Here is a 9,903-nt window from a genome sequence, read left to right as displayed (position 1 = left end):
TAACATTGAAAATATTAAAGATGTTTGAGGAATGGAGCCAGAAATTAGTAGCTACACTATCAATAGCATCAATAATGAGGTGTGATATTCTCTCTATTGATTATGTCCAAAAGATGTCTATGAGGGAGTGACAGGTATTGAGCAAATATTGTCTGACAAAACAAAGAAAATATCAAAAGTGAAAGCACAAATACGAGATCAAGAGAATGATTTGGAAAAGGGTGCTTCATTGGATATAGAAAAGAAAGGTTGAAGTTGAAGTTTTAAAAATTAAAGGAGAAACTCAAATGACAAATCAAGAGAGTGGCTTGGAAAATGGTTTCTTACTGGATCTGCAAAAGAGGCTTGTTAAACCCTTGAAGAAGTCTGGAATAAAGAATTGAAAAGAAATCAAAGCCTATGAGAATTTTTGAATGAACTAAAGACCGTTAGATGTAAAATGAAGAAATATAAAGTAATTTGATTTAGACTGTAATCAAAATCCTTAATGAAAAAATTATACACCAGATAAGCAAAATATCATTTCTCAAAATACTGACCAGGTTCTGTAAGTCGTCATGCAATCCCCATGTAGTATCTGCTAAAAATCTTTCCCCAAAAATATCCTTGGCAGAGATTCCACAGCCTAAAGTGATGATCAAGTCCCTGATAAGCAGCTGCTACTAAGCAGTCCCCAGTTATTGCTTATACTCCCTGTCTCTTAAGCAAAGTGGCAAAAGTGCCCTGACAGAACTCAAAAGTCCTGGGAGAGTGTTGCATAACTGGCAGCATTATGTGGTCATCTGCTGCCATTTTGGGGGTTCCTGGCATGTGGAAGGGGCCATGATTGTAATAATTGCTAACTTTCTTAATATTAATACAATACATTCCTCTTTGACATTTCATACTGGCTTGAACTTACTGTCTTCAAATCCAAAGAACCTATTGACCGCCAAATGGTCACCAGGATGCCAAGATTGCCCTCCTTTCTGCTTGTGGAGGACTGAGACAATAAGCATACTATAATAGTGCTGCAAAAATACAGGTGACCACTAGATGGCAGCCAAGAGATACAGAAAATGTTTAACTCTCTTCCTTATCTGAAAGATTTGCCAGAGAGCAGAACCTCCTATTTATGATCCAGACACCATGCATTATCTTAATGGAATATGTGAGTGGGTAGCATACAACCTTAAGTCCAGAAAGCAGATCTTCCTCCAAGTCTGTGATAGATCATGATTTTTACATGACAGGACATATGCAAGCAGGCTAGTTGAATTTATATTTCATTCACTTAAATTATATGTCAAACATATTCATGAACCACCTTTTAAGCATGTGGCTCCCACCAAATTCTCCAAGCAACGCCAGCAAATCTGGAGAATGACATAATGGACAACCAATTGGAAGAGGTCAATCTATACTCACACATACACACATACAAAAAGAGGGGATTTAACAGAATGTGCAAACTATTATACAATATGCTTCATTTCACATGCTAGCAAAATAACGCTTAGCATCATCCAACACAGATTAGAGCCCTACATGGAAAAAGAGATGCCAGATGTTCAAGATGGCTTTAGAAAAGGCCAAGGAACACATTAATGCTAATGCATGCTGGATAATTGAGAAAGCCAGAGAATATATATATATATAAAAAGTCACTATGTGTTTCATTGATTTTAGAAAGGCCTTTGATTGTGTCAATCATGTCTAGTTCTAGAATATGCTCAGAAAATCCTGGGAATCCCAGAACATCTGATTGTCCTCATGAAAAAACAGACCAGCGCCAGGTTGGGAAAGGAGTGTCACAGGGCTGTATATTCCCTGCTTTTAATTCAGACTATCTGCTGAATATATTTTACGGGAAGCTGGCTTGGAAGAAAATGAGCATGTTTTAAAATCAGAGGAAGAAACCTTGTATTATGCTGATGATACTACCAATAGCTGAAAATGCAAAGGATCTGTATGCCCTAGAACTAAAAGTCAAAGATCAGAAGGAAATAGTAGGACTAAAATTAAATATAATGAACAAAAAATGATGACTGTGTAGAACAATTAATCTTAGAATTGATAATGTAAATGTCCAAGTGGTGGAGATCTGCCTTTTTAGCATCAACCATCAACAGTAAAGGAGCAAGCGGTCAAGAAATACATTGCACATAAGCACTTGGTTAGAGAAGCCCTAAAGGCTCTGATGTATTTAGAATTGGACAAAGCCATGGCATTTCCTATGGCACTCTACAGAAGTGAAAGTTGGACTTTAAATAAGCAGGATAGGAAGAATAATGGTGCCTTTGAACTTCGCTGTTAGAGGAGACTCTTCAGGGTACTATGGATAGCTGAGAAAACAAACCAATGGCTCATCAGCAGCAAGACACATGGACTCAATTACAATTGCAATGAGGGCACTCCTTGAAGACCCAAAAGGCCAAATTATGGATAGATTGACATGGAGAAAAATCTGTCAATAATGAGCTGATTGCACATGATCAGTCAATCAAAAGTTTAACAATGAAATACAAAAACAAGACAGAGAGAGAAAGAGGGGGGGAGAGGGAGAGAGAGAATGATGGTTGTAAAGTAATAAAAGTCATCAATGTATGTATAATAGGTGATAAATGGGGAGGGGGGAGAAAGATTAACTAAAAAAGAGAAAAAGTGTAAACAATGTCTGTTTCAATTAAATACAGATCATATAGATAATGATTTATTTTATACTTTCTTGCTTTCAAAGGATAAGCCACTCAGAACCCTTCGGAGTTTGATAGCCTCTAAATCAAATAAAAATAAATACATACCGTGTTTCTCATATAATAAGGCCGGGTCTTTTTTTTTTTTTTTTTTTTGAGCCCTGAAAAAAGCGGCTAGGCCGTCTTTTCGGGGGTGATTTAATTCCCGCCCCTTCTATCTTAGGGCGGGCGGCGACGGCTTGGATGTTGACCTTGATGTTGGTGGGGCACTTTGTATCAGGGTCAATGCAGGCAGCACCATATCTGGGTGTGCAACAAAAGTACTTCCTAACAGCAAGCCCCCCTGCCATTTCCCCCCCATTTCGCATGTTTTAATATAGGCCTTAATTTGGGGGGAGGGGCTTAATTTCATTTCATGCCTATAAAACATGCTGGGACTTCCTATTGGGGGAGGCCGTATTGTTGGAGAAACAGGGTATTGCTATGCATCTTACCATTTCTAGAATATATGGAATTTTCAAAAGTAGATAAGAGTGTATATCACTGTTTTGTATCTGAAAAAATATCACTGACCACTAATCTGAGATAGGGCAAAATGTTGTATCAGGCAGGACCCTGTCCTTATAGCATAAGCCAGCCATTGTCAAAGTTATATAAAGCCTTTCATCATTACTGTTGTTGTTTCATTATGGTGATTGAATAACTCTAGAATTAAAATTACTAGCAGGGTAACTTCTGACTATATATCCATCAAGCCTAGTGCCATGTATCCTAAATGTCAGCAGCCTTATCAGGTCTCCAGCAAAGTTCTTTCACATTGCATGTAACCTATTTCTTTTACCTGGAGAATATAGAAATTAAACCTACAGGCTTCTTTGGTTCCTTTTGAAAGAAAGTACTACAGTAGGGATTAAGAGCAGGGTGATGCAGCATTGGTTAGAATAGCAATAGCAAAAGCACTTAGATTTATGTACCACTTTACAGTGTTTTACAGCCCTCTCTAAGCAGTTTACAGAGTCAGCATATTGCCCCCAATAATCTGGGTCCTCATTTTACCCACCTCGGAAGGCTGGAAGGCTGAGTCAACCTTGAGCCTGATGAGATTTGAACTGCCAAATTGCAGACAGTTGGCAGTCAGCAGAAGTAGCCTGCAGTACTGCATTCTAACCACTGTGCCACCGTGGCTCATGCAGTACTGCAGGCTAACTCTGCAGAATGAGTACTGCAGGCTAACTCTGCCCATAACAGGAGTTCAATCCTGCCTGGCTCAGGGTCGACTCAACCTTCCATCCTTCCGAGGTCAGTAAAATGTGGACCCAGATTGTTGGGGGGGGGGGCAATATGCTGACTCTGTAAACCGCTTAGAGAAGGCGGTAAGGCACTGTGAAGCCATATATAAGTCTAAGTACTATTGCTATTTTATAATAAATACCTATCGGTACTTTATAATAAATAAAATATATTTTACAATAAAAGCTCTGGTTATAATACTGAGAGATGTAGTGCTAGCCAATGTCCTGAATAGCTAAATATAGCAAGCAACAATGCAGTAGATAGATAATAATAGGAAAAAATATAGCCATCTCCAAAGTAAATAAAGATGAAATGTGCTGAACTGCTGAGTATCAAGACAACAATGAGATTTTTTAAAAATGCAAACTTTATTTGTTAAAAATCATCTTTCAAATGCTGTAATATCAAAAATAGAGACTTTGCTCCTTAGAGACTTTTTGTGTAAAGCTGAAAAAAATGAACTTATGACTTACAGATTTGATGATTACAAAACATAGATTATTTAAAAAGTTACATGTTGTAACAAAAGAGTAGGTGGTAAATTTCCATTTACATAACCTTTGTGATGTTGAGATAGAGAGAAAAGTACAAATATGCCCTTGAGAAGAAGGGGATGGATGCTGGGAACCGGAACTAGAACAGAAGAGGACTTCCAGGTCTGCAGTGGAAAACTGAAGACAGCTCCATTAACAAAGAACTAATGACTGCAACAAAACAAGGAGCCAGAAAATGCACCAGCTTCTCAGAACTCCTGTCCAGACAAGGAGATGTCTCAGAATCACTCACACCTCCTCCAGACAGCAGGTCCCCAGATTCCTCTGGGAACCCAAGGGATCACAATCTTGCCCAAGTCTCAGTCAGCACCTTCAAAAGGACGCTCAATTCATATACTTCCTTTCTCAATCACTTCTGGAAATTGTTAACTTTTCTTTTCCCCCCCGCATATTAAGACCCTTCAGAAGATTTTGAAATTAAGTATAAGAAATCTTCCTGAGGAGAAATGCTGTTGGTTAGGAGGGAAAAACATGATAAGATGGAACTTTCAAGGTTGGGTACTAGAGGGAACCAGACAGAATTAAAGATTACAATGAAGAAAAAAAAAAACCATTAATATTGCTTAGGAATCTAAGTGAAGGAACTAATGATAATTACATGATTGTTCAGCATTGTGTCTGAAACAGAAAAATGTTACCATTTTGAGCCATATTCGAATAAGTTTCGGGGAAACTGGAGCAAATTTATAGCATGGCAACAATCAGAGACATAGAAGCAGAGGAGAAATTGAGAAAATTGGATATAGCCAGGCTTGGAAAAATAAGAAAGTTTGAGGAGAGCCAGAGAGGTAATAAGAGCACTGTTCAAATACTTAGAGAATTTCCATTGAAGAAGTCATTTCCTGTCTACATCATCCCAGAATGTTGGACACAGAGTAATAGTCTTAAATAGCATCATTTTTTATACTGATACAATGGAAGCAACATTTATATTGAATTCCTCCTCTAAACGAGGAAGGCAAACATGATATATAAAGTCCCAAGGATGTAATTGCCTTTGAGCTGGAAAATGTAGAGTTTCTAGAAAACCATTGTTTGTTTAAAAGGATTGAATAAAATTCCCTTGCTATGGGGCACCTCCTGTTTTCCAGTATGTATTGTTCTGTCTCTACTCTCCCCTCCTCCTTGGCCTTATGGCTGCCTTCCCCCCGCCCCGCTGCAATTCCTCTTTTTGTGGCCTGGGGTTTTATCATAAAATCTACATACACGATAAGCATGATCAAGGACAAGGCCTAGGTCCTTTTCTGTGGATTTCTTTTCCACATTGCTGTTTATGACAAGATGAGCCTGCATTCTCTCTGCCATTCCCACTACATTAATCTCAAATGGTTAAATAATCAGAACGAATTCAGAAGCAGTACAAATGAGATAGGATGCTCTCTTTAAAAACCTTCTAATACTTTCAGTTTTACCTAAAACCAATTACAGGGGGATCACTTTTGTGGGCCAGATAACAATGCAGGGATGCTGCTAATCACTTATTTTATGTTCTTTTTTCAACTTAAATCCTATCCCCATGCCTTGTGTTCTCCAGCAGAGTCTCCTAGGCAGACAGGCATAACAATTCTTTCTCTAAGAACTCAACTTGAATAGTTCTCAAGAAAAGTCAACAATTGGCTTATGCTTTAATTGCAGTTATAGACTAACTACAAAGATCAGCTTCGGTAGAGTCTACATTTCTAGTCCCTAAGGCCAAAAGCTTGGAATCTAAGTTCTTTCTTCGATCCTTTTCCACTAGCAACTCATTGACCACAACTGAACTGTCTAACATAAAGATCTGAACTGTCTAACATAAAGATCTTTTTGATCTTAGGATATTTGTTTTCCTACTGTGCCAGTCCATCTCTTAAACAACTCTATGCTTGTACCTTTGTAATGTGGTTGGGAAACAAGCAATACATAATGATCGTCATCACATTTAAAAAGAAATTAGAACAGAACTTTTCTTGTAGATGATGCTTTAACAGGTAGATTTAGTATAATAAAAATATTGTTCTGCATAAATATTTGTTGAATTTAAACCTAATATTTGATCTCTGCATTAGGGTTTGATTTTATATACCTCTACAGCATTAAATGTGGCTGGCTTATGGGCATATTATTTCAAATGTTTATATTTATTTTGAAGGATATTCATCATTTATTTATTTGTTTATTTGATTTGTCAATCGCTTACAAGATACAGGTATAAGAATAAACATAGTTATGAATACATGAGATGGATACTTATAAGAAAAATACAAATAAACAACAGGACAGGGACGGTAGGCACGATTGGTGCGCTTATGCATGCCCCCTACAGGCCTCTTAGGAAGGGGGTGAGGTCAATAGTAGACAGTCTAAGATTAAAGTTTTTGGGGTTTGGGGAAGAAACCACAGAGTCAGGTAGAGTATTCCAAACATTGACCACTCTGTTGCTGAAGTCGTATTTTCTGCAGTCAAGTTTGGTGCGGTTAACCTTGAGTTTGTATCTATTGTTTGCTCTTGTATTGTTATGATTGAAGCTGAAGTATTCATTTGCAAGTAGGACATTGCAATGTATGATTTTATATACTATATTTAGATTGGACCAAAGGTGGCGTAGTTCTAGATTTTCTAGGTCTAGAGTTGCAAGTATGGTGCCACAAGATATTCTGCAATGAGTAGAGGAGCGGAGAACTCTTCTTGTGAAATATTTCTGGACTTTCTCAATTTTGTTAATATCAGATACATGATATGGGTTCCAGACTGATGAGCTGTATTCAAGTATAGGTCTAGCAAATGTTTTGTATGCTCTAGTTAGCAGTGTGATATTACCAGAGAAGAAGCTATGTAGGATTAGATTAACAACTCTTAATGCCTTTTTGGCTATGTAGTTACAGTGGGCTCTAGCACTTAAATCATTAGAGATGAATACTCCAAGGTCCTTGACAAAGTTTGGATCCTCAACAAGGTCTTGACTATTTAGTTTGTATTTTATTTTCTGATTTTTTCTGCCAATATGTAGACAGAGCATTTATTTGTTGAGATTTGAAGTTGCCATTTGTTTGACCATTCTGATACATAGTCAAGGTCTTTTTGGAGGGTAGTAGTATTGTCTGCGGTGTTGAATAGCTTTACATCATCAGCAAAGAGAACACAGTTGCTCTTAATATGATCACAGAGGTAATTTATGTAGAGTATGAAGAGAGTTGGTCCTAAAATACTGCCTTGGGGGACACCACTGTTGACAGGTACAGAATTTGAAAGGACACTCCCAATTTTGACTATTTGTTGTCTACAGGAATGCTTCTATCCAGTTATGTAGGTGTCCAGAGATACCATAAGATTTTAGTTTTAGTAGTAGTTTGTCGTGTACCACTGAATCAAAGGCTTTACAGAAGTCTGTAGATTGCGTCTATTGCCTTGCCCTGATCAAGTTGTGTAGTCCATATGTTTTTGCAGTGTAAGAGTTGCAGATTACAGGATAGTTTTTTTCTGAAACCAAATTGTTTATTAGAGAGTAGGTTGTCTCTAAGTGGAGGATAATGGATTGGTTAATAATTGATTCCATTTTATGATACTTGTACAAAACCTGGTATATGAATATAATAGATTTCATAAGATCAATGTATGATTGTTTCATAAAAAGTCCTTGCATGATCAGATCAGTTGGATGCCTTTCCAAAGAAAATACATACAAGGTGGTGAATGTTATGCTGTGTTCAATTAGTTGCATATCTATTCATATAGTATTGAATTATAATTTGCCTCAATAACTAAACTATGCACAGGGCTAGTCATGCTATTGAATGAACTGCAATCCACAAACTCTGAAATTGTGTGTTGTCCTCCCCCTTCTAGATTCTGAATTCATAGCTTTTCTGTATACATTATTTGCTAAATTTCTAGCTACCAAGATGCAGATAAGGCCAACCTGTTAACTAATCAGATGAAAAAAGTTGCCCTTATGGTTTTCAAGAGCAACTTTAGATGAACCAAACTTTTCATGATAAATGAAGGCTTTGTGCAATTTTCTTCACTTAAACATATTCACTTTTTAATTATCTCTAATGTTAGCATAAACTAATAATGGCTACAGAGTTGAGCCTTGTGTGGCAAAAGGAACAATGTCTTATATGAATTTTTTTGAGACTGTTAGCAGAGCATAATTTCTACACTACTGTTTTTCTTTCTCTTCCTTCGAAACTTAATTTGTCTTCATTGTTTATCTTCCCATTAAAAAATTGCACTTTATGAATGCTGTCAGATGCAAAACAGTGCAACATTAATGGCTGAATAAATACTTTTTAAAACACCAACAGGAAATAGGAGTCTTGAGAAAACGAATTGTATGGGCAAAAAAACTGCATGAAGGAAGCTGCATTTGTACAGATTTTATGAAGATTAGGTGATGATCAATGGTGCAATTTAATGAATAAGTAGGAAAATATAGTGAGAAATTTACAGTAAGAGTGAAACTTATTTTTGATGTATTATATATTTCCATATGTGATAAACATCTTCTAGAATTCTTAAATGTAGAACTGAAATATGTTTTGATATCTAAGTTTAAAAAGGTTAAATTTTCTGCTAAGTGACTTAAAGCTGACCTTGTTGCTCCACATAAACAAAATAAATTCTAAGCTAGCCCATCTGAAATGATTTGTCCTTTTTGTCCAATTTGCTGGTTTACCATATAGACCACATTTTAAAGAAACAGTATTAAAACATATCCGTACATTTGCAGCACCTGAAGGCAGAATTCTATTATCCCTTGACATGAAGGCAAAACAGTAAATCAGATATAATAGCAAATTTTCCATAAATGAGGGTAATGCATACCATCTGGTTTTTCCTATTACTGAAGAGTTAAGAGCTAAGCAATCCAGAAATTGCATACAGCTCCCAAGATTCTGGATTCCTTCTCCTCTTACAAGCCACAATTGTAAGTAAAATCTTGTTTTGATATACAAGTAGTCCTTAACTTACAACCTTTCATTTAGTGACCATTCAACGATACAACAGCACTGAAAAAAGTGACTTGTGACATTTTTCACATGTCCGTTGCAGCATTCCCATGGTCACATGATCAGAATTCAGAGGCTTAGCAACTGCCATGTATTTATGATGGTTGCAGTGTCCCAGGGTCATGTGATCACCTTTTGTGAACTTCTGACAAGCAAAATCAATGGGTAAGCCAGATTCATTTTACAACTGTATTGCTAACTTAACTCCAGTTTTTAATTTAACAGCTATGGCAAGAAAACGCATAAAATGGGGCAAAACTGTCTCACTTGGCAATAGAAATTTTGGGCTTAATTGGGATAGTAAGTTGAGTGGCTTACCTAAATACTTGTGTGTATTTATGGTGGTATTTTTAAAAATAAGCCACTGTTTCAGGTTTAGAGGAAATGCTAAAT

This window comes from Notechis scutatus, chromosome 2 (genome assembly GCF_049901735.1).
Source record: "Notechis scutatus isolate UNSWTSFEM ecotype Mainland chromosome 2, rNotScu1.2, whole genome shotgun sequence".
NCBI classification, from domain to species: domain Eukaryota; kingdom Metazoa; phylum Chordata; class Lepidosauria; order Squamata; family Elapidae; genus Notechis; species Notechis scutatus.
The sequence above is the reverse complement of the archived record's forward strand: the minus strand, read 5'-3'. Positions refer to the sequence as shown.